Here is a 24,215-nt window from a genome sequence, read left to right as displayed (position 1 = left end):
CTCTTCATCTCCTGGTTTGAGAATCACAGATTTTAATTATTTTTCCATGGGCGTTCTCACCGGTGGAGCCATCTGGTCCTGTGAACTCCACTCCGGCTCTGTTCAGGCCCTCAGATAGGTAGGGGGAGGCCATTGCCAGGCAGGCGCTGACTCCTGGTTCCACGACGTCCCAGCTGCTTGGCTTTGGGCAAATTGATGGAACTCTCTGTGCTGTATTCGGCTCTTTTATGACTTGGGATGGAGCGTCTCTGTTGGGAAGCTGCTCACTAGGCAGTTGCTCCAATTCCTGCCCTGCTTACCTGGGGCTGTTCCTGCTGGATGGTCCCTCTGGATGGTCCCTGCCTTGCCAAGTGAGCACAGTAGTGGTGTGGAGGGGCAGAGCTCACTTAATTAGTGTGGGCGGGCTAGTTTTTCCTTAGCCTGGCCAAACTCTTTGAAGGCATCTGATTGCCTGCCAATGGGCATGGCTGCCACAGAGTTAATGTGCTACCCCAGGAAAGTTTTGAGCTGGCTGAGACGAACCTGGGACTTGGGGACACTCAGTCCCTGTGATTTGCTGCCCTGTCACCAGGAAACATTAGTGCCCTGCTGTAGCGTGGGGCACCATGAGGGCATCTGCATTGGCTCAGCACCCACCTCTCTCTGTCAGGTGGGCCACAGGTCTTAGTGTGGTTGGTCTTGCAAGTGGATGTGCAGGCTGGACCCACAGGCTTCTCCTTGTATGAAACCAGGTTAGGGGGACAGGGGCCTAGACTTAGAGAGCTGTTAGTGCAGGTTTATACAAGTGTGTGTGTGTGTGTGTGTGTCTGTGTGTGCAGGCTCAAGGTGACTTCCTAAAGCTCATGGAAGAACAGAACTAAAAGTAATTTATTTTGGTGCCAAACGCTTTTGAAATCCATGCATGCTTTATTCATAATGTACGTTTCTCATGAACAGTTTGAAGATTTCTCATATGCAAGCATTTCAGTTTTTTTGGCATCAAAATAAACTTAGCGTTTAATTCTATTTTCTGTGAACTAATTGAAGTATCCTTCTGTGTATTTCTTTATAAAAGTATCATAAAAGCTCATAGCAGAAAATTCAAAAATTACAAAACCATTTGAAATTACCCATGATCTCCTGACTCAAAGCAAACTAATATTAGTGTACAGATATATTTTCATTTTTTTCTACTTGAGTACTTTTATGCGTTTGAAATTACATTGTACATTCAGTGTGGCATCCTTTTTTTTTTCCCGTGGAACTTGTTTCCAACTGTTCTAATTATAAACTGAAAACCGTGACTTGGTCCACGCTGTTGTCACTATTGTCTGCTCCCCCGTGCCAGGTCCTGTTCATGGCTGGAGGGGCAGAACTCTGGTGGCAGCTAGTGCTAGAGTGTGCCTGCTGACTGGTGGGCCGGGGTCCCATACTCTGCAGGGCTAGCTCATCCTCATGTGGTCCTGGGGAGGGACTGCTGCCTTAGGACAAGGAGAGAGGGGTTTTTGAGGCACGGGAGGAATCACTAACACTGGCCAAGTGCTGTTCTAGTCTGGGTTGTGTTCGAAGCACTTGGCTTCCGTTACCTTGTTGACCTGGCATGACAGCACATCTTATAGATTGCTAAACTGACAGTCACAGAAGTTTGGTGGCTCACCTAGGACACACAGGCAGGACTGGCAGGTGAGCCCAGGTGCCCTGTCATAAAGCAGGTTCTCCTAACCCTCACAGTGCCTGCCTCTCCAGGCAGGTGCTGGGTCTCAGTGCTGGGAGCTGGTGCCTTCCATTGATTGATTGGTAGGAGAATGAGTCCCTTGGATATAGTATCCTACTTGTCAGTGCGTGGAAGGGTTGGGTGTATGTGTGTGTTGGGGGGAGACAAGGCCCACAGGAATGCAGCCCGTGAGTGGGGCTGTGAAAGACAGGTGGGACCCCACTGTGGTGACAGTGGCCTGACCCTCTCCACAGAGGCAGCAGGCTGTGCTGGTGGAGGAGAGCTGGCAGCATGTGGGGCTGGAGTGCCCTCCTGAGGCGCCTCAGTGTGTGCGCTCCTCCCAGTGCAGGTGCACTTGCTCAGGGCCTACCCTTGCTTCCTGCCCACCCATGGCTGTGTGAACGGGCAGCTGACACAGTGGCTGCTGTTTACAGACTGTGCTCTTAGAAACAGCTTGGAGAGGATGTTGGGAGGTGAGGTTTTGCAAGGCCTTGGTGACTTGTCTGACATGGGCTGTGCTTAGGAAGGGGGTGGCTGCTGGTGTGGCTCATGCACAGGCCATGGAGGCAGTCAGCTTGCATTTCCTGTGTTCTTGGGGCCTTGGAACTGGCCCCAGTAAGCAGGCCCATTTGGCTCTCTGTCACCTGGCATGTCTTACCCATTCCATTCCTGAATGGATTGACTGGGCTAATAAGCAAATAGTGGAGTTCATTAAAATCCACGTAACATATTTGTAGACTTCCTGGGTCGCTGGAAGGTCTCGGTCCCATCCGTGGTGCGGGAGGAATGGCATAACTTCTGACTGGAGCTGGTACAGCACCCAGAGCAGGTGTCCTGGGGTAGTTTGGACCTCAGGGCTGTGGTGCAGACTGGAGAGTAGGAACACACACAAGGCTTCAGTGATCTTTGTGGGCTAGGGCGGTTCTTTGGCCACCAAAGATAGCTAATGTGAACATCTTAAGTCCCCACGTGCTACAGCTACACAGGAGGCAGACCACAAAGCCAGTGTGTGAAGGCGGTGTTGAGCGTGACATCTGTTAAGCTGTGCCACATACCAAGATCGTGCTGGACACAGCACAAGTCCAGAATCCTCCTCCTCCTGACCATCCCTGGCTTCTCCTCCTCTCCTCAAGTCTCTCTGGGAAGGTTTCCTGGTGCTGCATACCTGCACGCTGGGCTCTGCAGTGCACTGCCCGGGAGCCATGACCGACCCACCCTTCATGTGATCGGTGTGTGTGAGTTGTTCTGCTGGCTGGCCGAACACTGGACCTCACTGCTCAGGGCTGTGCAGCATCTGTGCTTGCCCCTGTGAGCAGGAGGGCAGTGGGGCTGGGAGCTTCTCATTGGAGCAGAGTTGGAAGGGGACCTTGTGGCGCAGCCATTGGAGGTTGTCAGTTTTCCCAGGTGTGCTGGCTGCAGAGAATACTGGGCCTTAGTTGGCTGTCTCACAGCTCACTCCCAGTTGCAAATGAAGGAGGGATGGCTGCTTCCCAGGGCACACTGGGTGTCACCTGAGTCAATTCCTGTGCTTCCATAGGGTGCCTTGCTCTTTGTGATGATGACCCCCGGCCCCATTCTCTGCAGAGGTCACCATGCGCAGCTTCTGCACCAGCCCCCGATGCAGTCATGATGACCCCCAACCCTTTCTCTGCAGAGGTCACTTTGGGCAGCTCTGCACCAGCCCATGATGCAGTGGCCATCCCCCTATGATGTCTGTGGACAAACCTCGGCTCTGAGGATTTAACCATTCTGCCTGGTGCTCCAGGCCCAAGGCCGCTTCCTTGCCGGCCCTGCCTGAGGCTCTGCTCTTAGCTGTGTGTTTCTGATTCTGGATTTCTTTCTCTGAAGCGGTGTCCCTGCTTAACGTGGGTCTGTTTCCCTCACAGCAGTACAATACAGAAAATGTTCACGGTGGGGAAACTTAGCTTCACTTGCCAGAGCCACAGGCCTTCATTTCGTCCGCAGGTCCCACAGCTCCACAGGAGCGATGGTGGCCAGGCGGGGGTACCGTGCCCGAGCATGACGCATTCTCACTCCTCTTTGTGCCTCACGGCCTCTTCTGATTCAGGACTTTTCCTGGACTTTTTGCTCTCTGACATCTTTTTTTTTTTTTTTTTTTTTTTGACAGGCAGAGTGGACAGTGAGAGAGAGAGACAGAGAGAGAAAGGTCTTCCTTTGCCGTTGGTTCACCCTCCAATGGCCGCCGCTGCAGCCGGCGCACCGCGCTGATCCGATGGCAGGAGCCAGGATCCAGGTGCTTTTCCTGGTCTCCCATGGGGTGCAGGGCCCAAGCACCTGGGCCATCCTCCACTGCACTCCCTGGCCATAGCAGAGAGCTGGCCTGGAAGAGGGGCAACCGGGACAGAATCCGGCGCCCCGACCGGGACTAGAACCCGGTGTGCCGGCGCCGCAAGGTGGAGGATTAGCCTATTGAGCCACGGCGCCAGCCACTCTCTGACATCTTGAATGCTTGTCATCTTTGTTTTGAGCGTGTGCCAGAATTTCCCAGCCGGGTTGGTGTCAGTCTCATTGTGCCTCTGCTCTGCCATCACCATCAACATCACTATTGTTGTTATCATTGCAGAGAAACTGTATGGTGACTTCCTGAGCTGGAAGCTGGAAGAACCGTCACCCAGTTTCCCCTGCAGCCTGGGCAGGCAGCCACCTTCACTGTCACCATGAACGCGAGCCTGGACTTCTCCTGCCAGGAGGGTCTCCTGTAGGACCTGAGTGACGGTAAGTGGCTTCCTCATTCCCGAGAGTTCACCTGCTCCCAGGTCCGCATTGTAGTCAGCTCTCCGGGCGCCTGCCACCAGCCATGTGACTCGCCCATCCAAGACCTCATCCCAGCACTTTGTTAGCAGTGTGGCTTACTGCAGGCACATTATAGAGACAATTTCTCAATTCCCTCTCTTGTCTGTCTTGTCCAGATTAGCTAGGTGGTCATCCTAAGGGAGTGGAATGCTGTGATTTTTCCCCCCAAGTATACCTGCTGTGTTGGTGGGACACACAGTGCTGATTATGGAGTTCTCCCATCTGGTGATGCCAGTAAGGAAACGGAGCTGGGGGCAATGGGAATTGTATCTGCTGCCGCACCAGGCCTAGCCATGTGGGGACATGAGTTCACAGGTTAGGTGTGTCAGGTGGTCTCATGCTCTTCTAGAGGTCTTGGGGGTGTGTTAGTCAGCTCAGGCTGCTGTAACCAACCCCACACCTGGCCTAGCCCAACCACAGGCATTGATTTACTGACAGTTCTCAGCATTGCAAGTCCAACCCAGGTGCTAGCATAGTGGAGTTCCTGGTGAGGGCGGCCATCTTCTTGCTGTGTTCTCATGGGTTGTAGAAAGATCAGCTCTCTGGTATTTCTTCCCCTGCATTTTTTTTGTGTTTTAAGATTTATTTATTTATTTGAAGGGCAGTTACGGGTGTCTGGTGAGGGAGACGGACACAGGGACATGGGTGCACACACACACACACACACACACACTCCCCAAATAGCCACAATGGCTGGGACTGTGCCTGGCAGAAGTCAGGAACCTGGAACACTGTGGGGAGCAACCCAGACTAGACTGAGTTACTGGAATTAAGACTTATTCTATGCATCTGCTCTCCCACAATATGGCGCTGGGAGAGAAGTAAACAGCTTCCGCACAGCTGCCTCCAGTTCAACCAATTAACTGTAGGACTTGCTCCTGATTGGAGAGCAGCGTACTCGGCGTGTGGGCAGCCGAGTTGGGATTGGCGGAGGAGGACTATAAAGGAGGAGAGAGACGGCATGCACCAGGGAACATCTATGGGGAACATCTAGCTGAAGGAACACCTGTGCAGCCCCCGAGAAGAGCCGGCCGGCGGTGTGCCGCTCCCCTGCGGAAGTGGGGAATGTGGCCAGGGGGAACTGCCCTTCCACGGAGGTGGAAGGGATAGTAGCCAACCCGGGAAGAACCAGCAGCAAACCCGGGGAGGGCCGAGCAGACGAAAGAACAGCGCAGGGTCCTGTGTTGCTCCTCCACGAAGAGGGGGAGCGACAGAACACCATCTAGGTTTCCAGTGTGTGTCAGGGGCCCAAGCTTGGACCATTTCCTGCTCCTTTTCCAGGATGTTAGCAGAGAACTGGATCAGAAGTGGAGTAGCCAAGACTTGAACTGGTGTTCACATGGGTTGCTGGAGCACAGGTGGTGACTTAACACCTGTGCTGTAACACCAGCTCCAGTAAGAACATTCAATCCTGTCTTTTAAGGACTTTGGGGTCCTCGTATACAGTGTGTGACTTTCGTCTCCATGAACATGCTGTAAATGACAGACCCTCCTGTGGGTGTTTTGGGTCCGGGTATTCCTGGGTGCGCCGCAGCTGCCATTCCTTGTCTGTTCACCTGCCAAGGGGCATTCATGCATTTCTATTGTCTTGGCTGTGGTGAGCAGTGCTGCAGTGGACATGTGAGTGAAGACATGGCTCTGCCATATACGTATATGTGTTCATGTATATACCATATGCACACATTATATTCACAAGTACATATCACATGCTTGTGCACAAACATATCACACATATACATGTCACATATTTCACACGCATGTACATGCACACATTCCATGCATGTACATATACACCTTACATGTACGTGTCGTAAATCCGGACGTGGGTTGGTGGGTTCATGGGACAGTTTGATTTCTTTTTAGTTTTTAGGGACCCACCATGCTGTTTTCAACATACTGTACTGACTGACGTTCCCTTGAGAAGTGTGCTAGACCCCTCTTTCTGCACCTATGTGCTAGGTCTTTTGGTAATAGCCAGTCTGGTGGAGTGCCATGCCATCTTATATGGTTTTATTTTTGTTTATCTATTTTGGAGATTTGAATGTTTATTTGAAAGTTCGAGTTGGAAGAGAGAAGGAGGGACAGAGAGAGGGCTCTTTCATCTGCTGGTTTGCTCCCCAGATGGCCGCAATGGCCAGAGCTGTGCCAGGCCAAAGCCAGGAGCCAGGAGCTCCTGGATGCAGGGTCCCATACACGTGGGCTGTCCTCCACTGCTTTTCCCAGGTCATTAGCAGAGAGCTGGATTGGAAGTGAAGCAAGTGGGACAAAAACCAGTGCCCGTGTGGATGTCAGCATCTCAGGTGGCAGCTTACCTGCTATGTCACAACACTGGCTTCTCTGTTGTGATTTTAATTTGCATTTCTCTGATAATTGGTGATGGTTACTTGTATGTCTTCTTTCGAGAAATGTCCATTCAGGCGCCTTTTGTTCTCTTGTTACTGCTTTATTTGAGTTCTTTGTATTAAGATACTAGCCCCTCAGCTGATAAATGATTTCAAACATTCTCTCTCAGTGTGTGGGTTGGTTCTCTACTGAGAGAACTGTAGCTTGTTTCCTTTGCAGGAGAAGGATTTTCTTGTATGCAATCTCATATGTTTATTTTTGCTTTTGTCACCCACACCTTTGCGGTCACATCCAAGAAATAACTGCTCAGACCAATGCCATGGACCTTTCTCTTTGCTTTTCTCTAGTCATTTTAGTATTTTGGGTCTTATGAGTAAGAATTTATTTATTTATTTATTTACTTCTTGGGATATGTGTGTATGTATGTGTGAATGTGTACATATATAGATATCAAGCCTCTAGCACAGATCACTATCACAGGCATTTAATTTTAATTTATTTTCATCTTGTTTGAAAGGCAAAGGAGGCTGAGAGAGACAGAGAGAGAGAGAGAGAGAGAGAGAGAGAGAGAGAGAGGAGAGGGATCTCCCATTGTCTAGTTCACTCCCACAGAACCTTCATAATATGGAAACAGCTTATGCTACTTCAAAAATCAGAATACAGATTTATAAAATAAATTCAATTTTGTATTTTTTTTATTATTTATTTAACAGGCAGAATTAGATAGTGAGAATTGAGAGACAGAGAGAAAGGTCTTGCTTCCATTGGTTCACCCCTGAAATGGCTGCTACGGCAGCTCCGACCAGGAGCCAGGTGCTTCCTCTTGATCTCCCATGGGGGTGCAGGGCCCAAGCGCTTGGGCCATCCTCCATTGCCCTCCTGGGCCACAGCACAGAGCTGGACTGGAAAAGGAGCAACCAGGACAGAATCCGGCTCCCCAAGCGGGACTAGAACCTGGGGTGCCGGTGCTGCAGGCGGATTATCCAATTGAGCCGTGGCGCCAGCCAATAAATTCAATTTTTAAAATCAATCCAATTTATTAAAAGAATAAACAATACAAAATAAACACATAGAATGTTAAGTGTGCCTGTCTATGCACAGTTAGGATGCAGGATGAGGAATTAGTTTTTTCCTATCCACTTCTATTTTTCAAGATTTCTAAAAGGAACATACATAATTTGTAAGCGAAAATTTATCATTAAAATGCTTCTAACTGCAGCAGGCAATGTGGTACAGCAGGTTAGGCTACATCTTGGGACACCCACATCCCACACTGGAGAGTCTGGATCAAGTCTCGGTTGCTCCATGCAACAGATCTGGTTTCCTGCTCAAGTGCACCACAGGAGGCCCCAGGTGATGGCTCAAGTGCTTCTGTCCCTGCCACCCACGCAGAGACCTGCAAGGAACTCTGGGCTCCTAACTTTGGCCCGGCCCAACGCTGGCTGTTGCAGGCATTTGTGGAGTGAACCACTGGATGGAAGATTTCTCTCTCTTTTTTCTGTCACTCAGCCTCTTACATAAATAAACAAATTTTGAAATGCTTCAACTTGAATTTTCAAAAAGCTTTTACAAAGAAAACTCGGGCTCTGCTACCACCCTCCATCCGGGTACAGAACCCAGCCTCATAAAAGGTCAGAGGCGGACAGAAGCTGCAAGGTGCCTTTGTTTGAATGTCGGGCATTCCTAGACCTGAGATGATTGTAGCAGCAGCGACAGGCATCCAGGATAGTGCAAACCCAGGACACACAGTCAACTGCCATCCCTTCTCCACAGATCAGAGACTCACCCCAGGTCAGGGGTCTGCCACTCCTCCCCCACATGCCCTGATTTCACTCCACTCCCCCCAGCATACAGACACTGCCTAAACAACCATCATCCTATGAGGAAGACCCTCCCTGACACCACTCAGCGAGATTCCATCTCTTGAAGAGAAACAGCAGTCCTCTAACTCCTGGCTGTCACTCTGCCTGGGTTATTAAACCTTCAGAAAAGACAATGTCAAGTTGTTCAGCCCCACACAGACTGGCTGACTTACAGGGAAAGAAAGACAGCAGGTTCCCTGTCCCCGGGAGTGCACAACCCAGGGAGAGATCAGCTAGCTAAGGGACGCTAGGAGCCTAATGAACTGATCTCATTGAGAACTCAGCCAGGTAATCAAAAGGAGAGGAGGAAGAATCTGCTGACTTCTTAACAGCAGGGGAGCTGGGGAAAGGAGTAGCACGGAGATTCTGCTCCGGCAGGAACCGACCAAACTACATGACAGGCTCCGAGAAGCAAAAATGCCCAGTAAACCAACTACATATTATGTAGATGGGGAAAGTATGAAACCAGGCTAAAAAGATGGCTTGAAGCAAACCATGAGTGTCCTTGCGATAAATCCAAGACTTCACAGGGTACACAAGGCCAGTCCCACAGGTTCCCGAGCTAAGGAGAAGGCGCAAACTCTCCCTAGCCTGTGACGAGTAGGCTGGAAAGAGCCAAGCCAGGGGATGAGGCATGACATTGAGAGGGTGCTGCAGCTTGCAGAGCAGGAGGGACCTGAGATCTGCACCAGGGCCATGACAGTGGAAAGTGGAAGAACTGGCCCAGGTGAGATCAGCTCATATGGACATAGGACACGCCAGGCAGGAGGGGCCCAGGTGAGATCAACTCATATGGACAAAGGACACAGCAGGCATATAGTGTGCAGAGACTTCCAAGACTAAGAAGATGGTAGTACCCTTGACTCAAAACAGGAAATTCAGGAGGAAATGACAGAAAATTGAACAGTGGAGATAGTGAATTAAGCTCCCATTAAAAGCCAGGGGACTGGCTGGCACCATGGCTCATAATGCTAATGCTCCGCCTGCTGCGCCAGCACCCTGGATTCTAGTCCCAGTCGTGGCGCCAGATTTGCACAAAAAGTGAAAAGTAAGTTACGTTACTTTAATATAAGAGAAAAATGCAACAAAGAAGATTTAATTTTGTCAATGTTTATTTGAAATAAAATTACTCATCATATGTTAAATTGATGACAAATGAATTAGGAAGTTATTTTTGACAGAATAGATGTTCACTAACTTAAAAACATTTTACATTACTATACCTTCAGTAATGATCCCCTACAGTGCATTTACATGTATTTTAGAAGGTAACTAACTGCGGCACGTGCTGCAGCTCACTTGGCTAATACTAGGCTCCGGTGCCGGCATCCTGTGTTCTAGTGCTGGTTGGGGCACCGGATTCTGTCCTGCTTGCTGCTCTTCCAGTCCAGCTCTCTGCTGTGGCCCAGGAATGCAGTGGAGGGTGGCCCAAGTCCTTGGGCCCTGCACCCGCATGGCAGACCAGGAGTAGCACCTGGCTTCTGGCTTCGGATCAGCGCGATGAACCAACGGAAAAGGAAGACCTTTCTCTCTCTCTCTCTTTCTCACTGTCCACTCTGCCTGTCAAAAAAAAAAAAAAAAAAAGAGCTAGGGGACCTCAAATGCTATCTTTCAGTATTCTATTTTGCTTTGTGGAAGACACAATTTGGTCTATTTCCAACATAATCCATATTTTAAAGGCAGGGCTAGACTGTGGAGGGTGGTGACTGGGAAGCAGAGCTGTGTTCCGTGAAGAACTCTGTAGATCACAGGTGTTTCAAGTCCTTTTGTGAGTGTGTATGTAAGTGTCTGAATACATAAATTCCAATGATTTCTTCCTGAGCATGTCAGAGGTAATGCCACACAGAATTATTGTAAGGCAGAAGAGAATGACTGAGTACCAACATCTTTTCTAAGACCGAGTTAAACACTTTTTCAAATTCTGGGTTAATATGGTAGGTAATGCATGTAATACCAAATTCTACTCTAGTAGTTGTCCTTGATGTGGTATTTTATTTATAGCTATGACTTCCTTTTTTAATTGCTTTACCTTTCTTGAAGATCTTATTCATTTGACATTGAGAGTTATACACAGAGGAGATGAGAGGGAGGGAGGGAGATAAGGGAGGGAGGGAGGGAGGCAGAAAGAGAGAGAGCGAGAGCAAGAGCGAGAGAGCGAGAGATAGGAGAGAAGTCTTCCATCTACTGGTCCATTACCAAATTGGCTGCCATGGGCATCGCTGAGAGTATCTGAAGCCAGGAGCCAGGATCCTCGCCGGGATCTCCTCTGGGTGCAGAGGCACAAGGACTTGGGGCATCTTCTGCTGCCTTCCCTGACCACAGCAGAGAGCTGAATCGGAAGTGAGTGGAGCAGCTGTACTCGAACCGGCGCCCTTATGGGAAGCCAGCACTGTGGCGGTGCTTTACCTGCTACCTCACAGTGCCGACCCTCCCGCCGGAAGCCGTTCACTGTGGGATCCAGCTGTCTGCCTGGGAAAGCCGTGGGAGACAGCCCAAGGACTTAGGCCCCTGAACCCAGAATGGAGCGCCAGCTAAAGTCCCTGGCTTCTGCTTCAGTCCCTGGCTTCTGTCCCAGTCCCGGCCTTTGTAGCCACCTCAGGGGTGAACCCCCAGATGGACGATCACTCAGAGAGAGAGAGAGAGAGAGGGAGAGAGTGCTGGCGATGCCCCCTGCACTGCTTCTCTCTCCAAGCAGCTGAAACGATCGAGCAGCGCAGGGCCAGGCAGAAGCCAGGAGGCAGGAGGCAAGAGGCAAGAGGCAGAAGGCAGGAGTTCCATTGAGGACTCCTACAAGGCAGGGAGGTTGGGTCCAGAGAACCTGGGCCATCAGCGTCCGTGTCCCTGGTCACAGCCTGGAGAGGTGGACTGGAAGCGGTCTTGGGGCTTGGGACGCTGGATGCAGCAGTGTGCAGGTGCGTCCTGGGTTGCCATGGTGACGGCCCGTGGGGAGTGCGCCTGCGCCTGGCACTATGACCCGGAAGTGCACCCGTAGGCCTGGCGCCTACTGCCAGGCGGTACTCCGCTGGGAGTCAGCACCGAATCCACCCCTGCCCGGGTGCCTGCGCAAGCCGTGAGGAGAGGAGCCGTCCTCGACGCTGCTGGCCGAGCCTGAGGGAGAGCCAGCGTCCCCAGGGTCAGGCCGGATCAGGAGAGGCTGCGTGTCCGAGGCTTCCGTGCCGTTTCCCAGGCGCGTTGCTCTTCTTTGCCCCCTTCCGGAAGCAACGGCCTTCGCGGCCCTCTGTCCTGCCAGCAGACCGGGCCGCCGTTGGAGGTGAGTGACGCGCGGCTGTTGCGGTTACCCGCTGGGCGTCTTGGCTGGCCACGTGCCTGTTGCTCTTGGGTCCCAAAGGCGTGGGTGGAGTCGCGGTCGTGCTGTGTGGACGGTCTGGAAGGGTCCCCAGGGTGCGAGCCGCTGGGCGAGAGCAGAGGTGGCTCGGTCTCCTCCCGGAACGGCCCCGCGTTCCCGTCTGTTTGCTTTTGGAGGGCCCAGCCGCCCTGCTCTAGACGTCAGAGACTGTTGATGGGAGGAAGGAGAGCGAAAGTGCGTGTCTGTTTCCTGGTCTAGGAGGCCAGTTTCGGGTTCCTCGCGTTGTTTGTGACGTTCGCGCTCTGTGGGTTTTTTCATGAAAGAGCCTCGTCAGGCCGAGGTGTACGTTCCGTTCCTGATGTGATGATTTGTGTTTTAGTATCGCAAACCTCATGGAAGTTTTTGTGAACTAGGTTTTCTGTGTCTATCGGGATAGTTTGTGGGCTTTCCCCATGTGTATTCTGTTCCGGGAATGATTGATTTTGTAGGGTAGCCACCCTTGCATTTCCGGAGTAACTGTCGGTTGCGCACAGTGTGCTAAGCTTTGGTTGTGCTTCTGGATGGCGTCTGGTAATATTTTGTTGAGGCATGTGACACTTTCGTGACGGATATGTGTGTGCCATTTTCTTTATGATGTGCTTGTGTTGGATGTTGGGATGAGGCTGGTCTGATGGAATGAAATGGAAGCCTTTTCCTCTTCATCTCTTTTTTGAAAGGGTTTGCGAAGCACGGATTTTAATTATTTTTCCATGGGCGTTCTCACCGGTGGAGCCATCTGGTCCTGGACTTTTCTTCATGTCTGTTTGGTGTGTTTGTTTCGCTTTCCCTGCTACTACAGTCTCTTTGCAAATTATAAGTGTATCCAGAGTTTCTTGTTTTACTGTATTCAGTTTTAGTGGTTTGCATGTTTCTGTGAGTCAATCCACTCTATCTAGGTTGACCAAATCCTTGTGCCGTGGTTTTTCCGTAGTGTTTTTGGATTATTATTTTGTCAAGGTTGGTAGTGATGTCCTCTCTGTCGTTTCTGTTGTCAAGTCGCTTGAATCTGTTCTCCTTTTTTCCCCTGTTTCCTGTGGATAAATGTTTTGTCAGGTTGACTGAGTTTTCAAGCCCTGTAGTTTGGTCTCACTGAATGTCTGTTGTGATATTTTCTATGCCGTTGGGTGGATTTCCGTTTGAACCTTCTTCCTCTTTGCAGTTTCTTAAGATGTACTTTGCTGTTCTAGTGTTTGAAGGTAAAATTGTGTTCATGGATCCGATGTCTGTATTCTGTATAGCAATATAATTCTCATGGGAAATTAGTCCTGTCAAAATGGAAAACTGTATGGATGTACCCACAACTGGGAACATATTGAAGGAAAAGAAGTCGTTGTGTATACAGAGAGGTTTTCACAGGCCTATGCTTACTGCAGTAGGATGCACAGTAGCCAGGCTATACAGTCTGTATATACAGCATCTTATGGTGTCCATAGCCCATAATGTCTTTATTCAGTCTTCAGGTGATGGGCATGTTGGCTGATTGCCTACATTCAGATTCTTGACTTATCTCCCTACTGTCTTCCACAGTGGCAATACCAGTTTACATTCCCACCAGCAGTGGATGAGGGTGCCTCTTCCCCCACATTCTAGGCTGTTGTAGTATCGATTTGCATTTCCTTGATGGCTAGTGATCCTGGCCATTTCTGCCTGTGTTTGCTGGCCATTTAGATTTCCTTTCTTGAAATATTTTGCCTGCTGAAGTCCCCTGCAGTTGATTCTTTATCAGTTGCGTGCTTTGCAACTGTTAGTTTGCCTCTTCACTTTGCTGAGTGTCCCTTTGGCAGTGCAGAAGCTGCTCAATTTGTTATTGTTGTGTGTGTGTGTTTTTTTTTTGGTGTCCTGTTCTATTTCATTCTTTAATCTTTTATGATTCCCAGATATTGAACATCCTTGCTTAAATTGATTCCAAGCTATTTTCTTTATTTGTAGCATGTGAACAGGATTGGTCTTTGAAGTCCTTTCTCAGCCATGGCATTGTCTGTGTATACAAATAGGCTTCTGATGTTCTCTCCTGCCACTTTACCACACTGTACTCAGAGTTTCGATAGTCTCTTAGTGGAGTTTTTTGTCCCCGCGTGTACACATTCCTTCCAGGGAGAAGAGCCATTGTACTCCACCACATTTCAGAACCAGGATTGTCTAGTGATTTAGCCTTTTACTTTTAAATCACCGGCAACAAGTCATCCTTTTTAGGCTTGGGAAGATGTCCCCTCTCACTCTTGCTTAAATAGTCCCAGATTCAGAAAAGTCTAAAGTTTTTTAAGCTTTCCAACAAATGCCCTGTGATACACGTACATAAAACTGTACACACATGCAGACACATGCACATATGTAGCCACACCCACACACAGTCCTGGATGTCTTTTTTCTTCAACAAGAAGCGATGACTCCATGCCAGCATAATTGAAGATTCATGCTGGTTTTGATTGGGCCGAGCTTCTTGGGCTATGTCTTTTTCCACCAATGCTGGAGCTCAGCCTGGCTGCAGGGAGAAGCCGGCAAACACAGGCAGAGCTGAGTGGTCCCTGCATCGTCATCCAGTGCTACTTGGTGTTAAGATGCTGATACCACTTTTTTCAGGGGGAGAATGAGTGACATGCGCCCCACAGTAGACTTCTGTTTCTCCTGTTCCCTCTGGCAGCACGTCCCTCTGTGGGATTTTGAGAAGGTGCTTTCCTCATTCTGTCTGTTAGCACAGAAACAAACAGGAAGGGCCTCCTTTGAGGCAGGGCCTGGTCTTGAATCTGGTGCCCGAACTATGTAGCTTTCCATGATACTGCAGCCACAGAGACTGCTCACTACCCTGTCCGAAGCTGCGTGCTGTGTCCTAGTCATAAAGGCTTTGGTTGTTTGGCATCAGATGGTCCCTGAGTGTGGCACTGCCTGTGACTTGGACACATTACTTAAGGCACAGAATTCCCTACAACATAAGCAGAGTGTTCGGTGTCTGTCTGAGTTTCCTCATGCTGGCCTCCCAGGGTTCTGTTTGTGAGACCTGGAGCGTCACTGGCCTGGCCTTGTACCGGGTTGGATCGTAGAGCAGGTGGCAGGTGCCGCATGTGTGTGTGGGATGCCCCAGCTCCTTACACTCCTCAGATTCCTCCGGGTTTGCTTTCCCTCTCCTGGATGTTGCTGTTGCTGGGTTGTCTGCTAGTGACCAGCTGCCTGACTTGGCTTGAGCCATTTGACTGCTGGAGGCTTAATGTGCTCCCTGATACACACTGGGATCTAGTCTTCCTCTCAGCAGTAATTCCAGAATGAGTAATTCCCCACCTCTGTGCCACTAGGCTCCATGGCCTCTGCACTCACTGCTTGCTGGGCTCCACGCATTCCTGGCTGTCCTCTGTGCATGTCCAGTTCTGTCCTCTCCACAGCCCAGGCCATGTGTCCCCTCCCGAATGCTTAGCTTCCCCATCCAGCGGAATGAATTCCACCTCTCCAGCCTCACATGGTCTGCTTGTCCTCTGTTGCAGATTTGCTCACCTCACTTGGCAACAGTTGAACGTATGTGCACCATGTTTACATGCCAGTCGCCACCACCACGTTTACATGCCAGTCGCCACACCAGGCATGTGCTTAGGACATAAACACTGTTGGGGGTCTCCCGGTGGGGTGTAGGAGTTAGCCCCGCTCACCTAATGGAATGGAGCTCTTGTTATACATCCTGTGATTTCCTGCTCCACGCCACTTGCCACAGTGATTGGATTTCTGGGTGTGTCTCCTAGAAGGACCTGGAAACTCCTGAGTGACTAAAAGCCCTCCAGCCTGGTGGCCCACTGTGTGCCAGATGGCAGTGGCTTTCTTCCCAGGGTCATGATGGAGAAGTTTGATCTCAAGAGAAAGTGGAAGGCCTTTAGGCGCACGCTGTGGGGCTTGCTAAGTTCCGCTGGTTGGGAGTACAGATGGGAGCTAAGTGAGCAGGGCAGAAGGGCAGGAGAACGCAGGATGCCTGGCCCTGCAGTTTGGAGACCACTGGATGCATATTTCCAGGCAGTTATCCCGGGATCTCGGTGCACCACACTCACGAAAAGAATTACACTTGAAAGAATGGCACCGTTTCACAGGCTTGCGGTCAGGGTTGGACCACAGAGTGCTGGATGCTGTGTGGACTTGGTGCCCTCCCTAAGATGGGATGGGGAACAGAGCCCATGCAGAAGTCAGGGGGAAAATATATACACCGATCTTAGCAGGTACCTGCTCAGGGGAGCACACCAACACCAGCTGCCTGGCTCTTGGTGTTTCGGTGACAGCACTTAGCACTGAGCCCACATTTGCCGCCTGCTCCTCTCCTTCCTTTGGGGTTGTGGTTGGCAGGTGCCTCCTGCAGGTCAGCTACAGTCAGAGTTGATGTTCCTCGTACCTCCCTTCTCTGCAACAAACCACCACTTCTCGTTCCCATTGCCCCTAGGGCTGTGTGGCCTCAGCCCCAGAGTTCATCTCTCCAGTGAAGCATTTTTGAGGAAGTAAAAGCCCTCTGGACAGGCGAGGAGAGTGCTGTAGCTGGTTGTAACATGTAGCTCTCTGCCCCACTAGTTATGGACTTCTGATAGGCTAGATGGGCAGCCGCCAAGTCTGGGACCCAGCAGTTCAAGCCACTGGGCAATGAGTCTTCCTTTAGTTCTGTGCCCCCAGATGTGGGCAGTGAATTCAGCAGGCAGTTACTGTCCCCGTTCTCTATGATGCAGTGGTGGTGATATTTACACATTAGTCAGATTCACGGGAGCCTCATCTCCACCTGGACTATGTTGGGGGCTTCCACTGTGCAGTCAGGGACCTGTCCCCTGACCCCTCTTGAGGGCAGGGGTAACATCTTCCTGGTGTGGTCTTCTTGTCCTCAGAACCTTGCCTCCTGCCTGCCATGAGGCTCCTCGGTGGCTGTGCAGCGAATGCTCCTTGCATGTGTGAAACGGGCAGTGTAGAATGTGAGAAGCACACCTCACTGGGGCCTGGGCTTTCTCATCCATCATCCTAGCAGTTTCTGGGTGCCGTGTTGCTGTGCTAAGTCTTCGCCTTACTTCGTGTTACCATCATGCGGACTCCATTACCACCTCCTCTGAGGACAGGGCATCTTGGCTGACAGAGGACTCACAGCCCTCCCTGTCCCAAGAGCTGCTGAAGCGCAAAGCTGGGCTTCACACTTAGGTCGGCGGACACCAGAGCTCCCATACTTGAGTGTTCCGTGTTGTTTTCTGCATGTCCTCCATGAAGTTCCCTTGTACACAGCCTCCACTTTGGAGTTCACTCCATCTCTGTTCAGAACCTCAGATAGGCAGGAGGAGGCCATTGCCAGGTAGACTCTTGGTTCCACGACATCCCAGCTGCTTGGCTTTGGGCAAATTGCTGGAACTCTGTGCTGTAATCATCTTATTTTTTTTTTTTTACAAGCAGAGTTAGACTGAGAGAGAGAGAGACAGAGAGAAACGTCTTCCTTTTTCCGTTGGTTCACTCCCCAAGTGGCTGTTATGTCAGGTGCAATGTGCCAACCAAAGGCAGGAGCCAGGTGGTTCCTCCTGATCTCCCATGCGGGTGCAGCGCCAAAGGACCTGGGCCATCCTCCACTGCACTCTCGGGCCACAGCAGAGAGCTGGACTGGAAGAGGAGCAACTGGGACAGAATCTGGCACCCCAACCGGGACTAGAACCTGGGGTGACGGAGCCGCAGGTGGAGGATTAGCCTAGTCAGCCAGGGCGCCGACCTGTAATCAGCTCTTTTGTGACTTGGGATGGAGCGTCTCTGTTGGGAAGCTGCTCACTAGGCAGTTGCTCCAATTCCTGCCCTGCTTAACTGGGGCTGTTCCTGCTGGATGGTCCCTCCGGATGGTCCCTGCCTTGCCAAATGAGCACGGTAGTGGTGTGGAGAGGCAGAGCTCACCTAATTAGTGTAGGCGGGCTAGTTTTTTTTTAGGCTGGCCAAACTCTTTGTAGGCATCTGATTGCCTACCAATGGGGATGGCTGCCACAGAGTTAAGCCACTGCCCTAGTGAAGTTTATTCAGCTGGCTGAGACGAACCTGGGACTTGGGGACACACAGTCCCTGTGATTTGCTGCCCCTGTCACCCGGAAACATTAGTGCCCTGCTGCAGCATGGGGCACCATGAGGGCATCTGCATTGGCTCAGCACCCACCTTTCTTTGTTGGGTGGGCCACAGGCCTTGGTGTTGTTGGTCATGCAAGTGGATGTGCAGGCTGGACCCACAGGCTTCTCCCTGCATGAAACCAGGTTAGGGGGACAGGGGCCTAGACTTAGCTCTTAGTGCAGGTTTATACAAGTGTGTGTGTGTGTGTGTGTGTGTCTGTGTGTGTGTCTGTGTGTGCAGGCTCAAGGGGACTTTCCAAAGCTCATGGAAGAACAGAACTAAAAGTAATTTATTGGCTGGCACCACGGCTCAATAGGCTAATCTTCCATCTAGCGGCGCTGGCACACTGGGTTCTAGTCCCGGTCGGGGTGCCGGATTCTTTCCAGGTTGCCCCTCTTCCAGGCCAGCTAACTGCTGTGGCTCAAGAAGGCAGTGGAGGATGGCCCAAGTGCTTGGGCCCTGCACCCCATGGGAGACCAGGAGAAGCACCTGGCTCCTGCCTTTGGGTCATCGTGGTTGCCGGCGGCAGCTCGCCAGCCGTTGTGGCCATTGGAGGATGAACCAACGGCAAAAAGAAGAACTTTCGCTCTGTCTCTCTCTTTCACTATCCACTCTGCCTGTCAAAAAAAAAGTAATTTATTTTGGTGCAAACGTTTTTGAAATCCATGCATGCTTTATTCATAATGTACTTTTCTCGTGAACGGTTGGAGGTTCTTTATATGCAAGCATTTCTATTTTTTTGGCATCAAAATAAACTTAGCCTTTAATTCTATTTTCTGTGAACTTCTTGAAGTATCCTTGTGTGTATTTCTTTATAAAAGCACTGTAAAAGCTCCTTGCAGACAATTCAAAAAATACAAAACCATTTGAAATTACCCATGATCCCATGACTCACAGCAAACTAATATTAGTGTACAGATGTTTTTTCATTTTTTTTCTACTTGAGTACTTTATGCATTTGAAATTACATTGTACTTTCAGTGTGGCATCCTGTTTTTTTTTCCTGTGGAACTTGTTTCCAATTGTTCTAATTGTAAACGGAATTAGAAACTGAAGGTAATGACTTGGCCCACGCTATTGTCACTATTCTCTGCTCCCCCATGCCAGGTCTTGTTCATGGCTGGAGGGGCAGAAGTCTGGTGGTAGCTAGTGCTAGAGTGCGCCTGCTTTTTGATGGGCCAGGGTCCCACACTCTGTAGGGCTAGCTCATCCTCATGTGGTCCTGGGGAGGGACTACTCACTAAGGAAAAGGACAGAGGGGTTTTTGAGGCATGGGAGGAATCACTAACACTGGCCAAGTGCTGTTCTAATTCCAGGTTGTGTTCGAAGCACTTGGCTTCCATTACCTCGTTGACCTGGCATGACAGCCCATCTTATAGATGGCTTAACTGACAGGCACAGAAGTTTGGTGGCTCACCTAGGACACACAGGCAGGGCTGGCAAGTGAGCCCAGGTGCCCTGTCCTGAAGAAGGTGCTCCTAACCCTCATGGTGCCTGCCTCTCCAGGCAGGTGCTGGGTCTCAGTGCTGGAGGCTGGTGCCTTCCATTGATTGATTGAATGGTAGGAGGATAAGTCCCTTGGATATAGTGTCCTACTTGTCAGGGCATGGAAGGGTTGTGTGTATGTGTGTGTGGGGGGGCAAGACAAGGCCCACAGGAACGCAGCCTGTAGAGGGCTGGTGGGACCCCATTGTGCCTGCAACCGGCTGTGTGACTCGCCCATCCAAGCCCTCACCCCGGCACATTGTTAGCAGTGTGGCTTACTGCAGGCACATTATAGAGACAATTTCTCAATTCCCTCTCTTGACTGTCTTGTCCTGATTTGATAAGTGGTTGTCCTAAGGGAGTGGAATGCTGTGATTTTTCCCCCCATGTGTAACTGCTGTGTTGGTGGGAACACGGTGGCGATGATGGAGTTCTCCCTTCTGGTGATGCCAGTAAGTAGACCGAGCTGGGGGCAAGGGGAATTGTATCTGCTGCAGCACCAGTCTGGCCCTGTGGGAACTTGAGTTCACGGGTCAGCTGTGTCAGGTTGTCACATGCTCTTCTAGAGGTCTTGGGGGTGTGTTAGTCAGCTCAGGCTGCTGTAACCAACCCCACACCTGGCCTGGCCCGACCACAGGCATGGATTTTCTGACAGTTCTCAATATTGCAAGTCCGACCCAGGTGCTAGCGTGGTTGGGTTCCTGGTGAGGGCGGCCATCTTCTTGCTGTGTTCTCATGGGGTGGAGACAGATCAGCTCTCTGGTATTTCTTCCCCTGCATTTTTTGTGTTTTAAGATTTATTTATTTAGTTGAAGGGCAGTTATGGGTGTGGGGTGACAAGACACAGTAATGGACGCGTGTGCACACACACACAGAAACACAGAAAGGGAGAGAAGAAAGATCTGCATCTGCTGGTTCACTCCCCAAATAGCCACAATGGCTGGGACTGTGCCTGGCAGAAGTCAGGAACCTGGAACACCATCTAGGTTTCCAGTGTGTATATCAGGGGCCCAAGCTTGGGCCATCACTTCTCCTTTTCCAGGATGTTAGCAGAGAACTGGATCAGAAGTGGAGTAGCCAAGACTTGAACAAGTGCTCACATGCTGTGCTGGGGACACAGGTGGTGACTTAACCACTTGTGCTGTAACACCAGCCCCAGTAAGAACATTTCAATCCTGTCTTTTAAGGACTTTGGGGTCTTCGTATACAGTGTGTGACTTTCGTCTCCATGAACATGCTGTAAATGACAGACCCTCCTGTGGGTGTTTTGGGTCCGGGTATTCCTGGGTGCGGCGCAGCTGCCATTCCTTGTCTGTTCACCTGCCAAGGGGCCATTCATGCATTTCCATTGTCTTGGCTGTGGTGAGCAGTGCTGCAGTGGACATGTGAGCGAAGACATGGCTCTGCCATATACGTATATGTGTTCATGTATATACCATATGCACACATTATATTCACAAGTACAAATCACATGCTTGTGCACAAACATATCACACATATACATGTCACATACATATTTCACACACATGTACATGCACACATTCCATGCATGTACATATACACCTTACATGTACGTGTCGTAAATCCGGACGTGGGTTGGTGGGTTCATGGGACAGTTTGATTTCTTTTTAGTTTTTAGGGACCCACCATGCTGTTTTCAACATACTGTACTGACTGACGTTCCCTTGAGAAGTGTGCTAGACCCCTCTTTCTGCACCTATGTGCTAGGTCTTTTGGTAATAGCCAGTCTGGTGGAGTGCCATGCCATCTTATATGGTTTTATTTTTGTTTATCTATTTTGGAGATTTGAATGTTTATTTGAAAGTTCGAGTTGGAAGAGAGAAGGAGGGACAGAGAGAGGGCTCTTTCATCTGCTGGTTTGCTCCCCAGATGGCCGCAATGGCCAGAGCTGTGCCAGGCCAAAGCCAGGAGCCAGGAGCCAGGAGCTCCTGGATGCAGGGTCCCATACACGTGGGCTGTCCTCCACTGCTTTTCCCAGGTCATTAGCAGAGAGCTGCATTGGAAGTGAAGTGAGTGGGACAAAAACCAGTGCCCGTGTGGGATGTCAGCGTCTCAGGTGGCAGCTTACCTGCTATGTCACAACACTGGCTTCTCTGTTGTGATTTTAATTTGCATTTCTCTGATAATTGGCGATGGTTACTTGTATGTCTTCTTTCGAGAAATGTCCATTCAGGCGCTGTTTGTTTTCTTGTTATTGATTCATTTGAGTTCTTTGTATTAAGATACTAGCCCCTCAGCTGATAAATGATTTCAAACATTCTCTCTCAGTGTGTGGGTTGGTTCTCTACTGAGAGAACTGTAGCTTGTTTCCTTTGCAGGAGAAGGATTTTCTTGTATGCAATCTCATATGTTTATTTTTGCTTTTGTCACCCACACCTTTGCGGTCACATCCAAGAAATAACTGCTCAGACCAATGCCATGGACCTTTCTCTTTGCTTTTCTCTAGTCATTTTAGTATTTTGGGTCTTATGAGTAAGAATTTATTTATTTATTTATTTACTTCTTGGGATATGTGTGTATGTATGTGTGAATGTGTACATATATAGATATCAAGCCTCTAGCACAGATCACTATCACAGGCATTTAATTTTAATTTATTTTCATCTTGTTTGAAAGGCAAAGGAGGCTGAGAGAGAGATAGAGAGAGAGAGAGAGGAGAGGGATAGAAATAGTTCACTCCCACAATGCCCAAAATGGCCCCACGGCTGAAACTAGGAATCAGGAACTCAATCCAGGTCTCTGACATTGGTGGCAAGAACCCAGTTATTTGAGCCATCACCACTGCTTCCCAGGGTCTTCCTGGAAGGAAGCTGGAGTCAGGAGCCCGAGCCCTGATGTGTGACATGGGTGTCCTTAGCAATAGGCCAGATGCCATTGTTTAGAAGGTGCATGGCACAAGGACCCCGTCTCATTCTGTCCTGTGTTCCCAGTGTTTTGGCTGTGACAGGCAAAGGGCTTTGTGTCTTGTGTGGATCATGAATGGGGCCTCTTTCTCCTGCTGCTCCCCTGAGTGTGTGGATTCTGAGTTTCTGAATTGTGTTGCTGTTCTTTCCTTTTTTAAAACTTTTATTTAATGAATATAGGTTTCCAAAGTACAGCTTATGGACTACATTGGCTTCCCCCACCCCACCATGACTTCCCTCCCACCCACAACCCTCCCCTTTCCTGCTCTCTCTCCCGTTTCATTCATATCAAGATTCTTTTTCAATTTTCTATATATACAGAAGATCAGTTTAGTATACATTAAGTAAAGATTTTAACAATTTGCACCCACATAGAAACACAAAGTGAAAAATACTATGAGTACTCGTTATAGCATTAAATCTCATGTACAGCACATTAAGGACAGAGATCCTACATGAGGAGTAAGTGCACAGTGACTCCTGTTGTTGACTTTTCAAATTGACACTCCTGTTTATGGCATCAGTAATCTCCCTATGCTCCAGTCATGAGTTGCCAAGGCTATGGAAGCCTTTTGAGTTCTCCAACTCTTATCTTATTTAGACAAGGTCATAGTCAAAGAGGAGGTTCTCTCCTCCCTTTAGAGAAAGGTACCTCCTTCTTTGAAGACCTGTTTTTTCCACTGGGATCTCACTCGTGGAGATCTTTCATTTAGGGTGTTTTTTTTTGTTTGTTTGTTTGTTTTTTTTCCAGAGTGTCTTGGCTTTCCATGCCTGAAATACTCTCATGGGCTTTTCAGCCAGATCTGAATGCCTTTAGGGCTGATTCTGAGGCCAGAGTGCTGTTTAGGACATCTGTCATTCTATGAGTCTGCTGTGTATCTCGCTTCCCATGTTGGATCACTCTCCCCTTTATTTATTCTATCGGTTAGTATTAGCAGGTACTAGACTTGTTTATGTGCTCCCTTTGACTCTTAGTCCTTTCATTATGATCAATTGTGAACTGAAATTGATCACTTGGACTAGTGAGATGGCATTGGTACATGCCACCTTGATGGGATTGAATAGGAGTCCCCCGGTATGTTTCTGACTCTACCATTTGGGGCAAGTCAGCTTGAGCATGTCCCAAATTGTACATCTCTTCCCTCTCTTCTTCCCACTCTTATGTTTAACAGGGATCACATTTCAGTTAAATTTCAACACTTAAGAATAACTGTGTATTAATTACAGAATTAAACCAGTCGTATTAAGTAGAACAGCTTATGGACTACATTGGCTTCCACCCCCTCCCCACTGCATGACTTCCCAAAGAGGGATAATGTATTAAGTTGTTCATTAACAGTCAGGGCTCTGCTGATCAAGTCACCGTTTCTCATAGTGTCCATCTCACTTCAGGAGGTTTCCTTTTTGGTGTTCAGTCAGTTGTCACCGATCAGGGAGAACATATGATATTTGTCCCTTTGGGACTGGCTTATTTCACTCAGCATGATTTTGTGTTCCAGATTCTTTCATTTTATTGCAAATGACTGGATTTCATTGTTTCTTATTGCTGTATAGTATTCTAAAGAGTACATATCCCATAATTTCTTTATCCAGTCTACCGTTGATGGGCATTTAGGTTGGTTCCAGGTCTTGGCTATTGTGAATTGTGCTGCAATAAACATTAGGGTGCAGA

The 24,215-nt window shown here is 49.5% G+C and overlaps 1 long non-coding RNA gene across 6 annotated transcripts in view; it reads left to right on the top strand.

The window, feature by feature from the left end:
- The window catches only part of LOC149120536 (uncharacterized), a 111,637-nt gene that overhangs the window by 1,060 nt on the left and 86,362 nt on the right, over positions 1–24,215 (top strand). For 5 of the 6 annotated variants that reach the window (XR_016225918.1, XR_016225916.1, XR_016225917.1 and 2 more), the window contains exon 2: positions 4,278–4,429. This is a non-coding gene — a long non-coding RNA (uncharacterized LOC149120536). Of the gene's footprint in view, positions 1–4,277; positions 4,430–11,689; positions 11,984–24,215 lie in introns of those variants that run through there. The other variant, XR_016225921.1, reaches the window with a different exon arrangement.

This window comes from Oryctolagus cuniculus, chromosome 19 (assembly GCF_051225735.1).
Source record: "Oryctolagus cuniculus isolate XC-2025 breed Fujian yellow rabbit chromosome 19, ASM5122573v1, whole genome shotgun sequence".
NCBI classification, from domain to species: domain Eukaryota; kingdom Metazoa; phylum Chordata; class Mammalia; order Lagomorpha; family Leporidae; genus Oryctolagus; species Oryctolagus cuniculus.
Note: the sequence above shows the minus strand (reverse complement) of the source record. Positions and strands in the feature narration are given on the sequence as shown.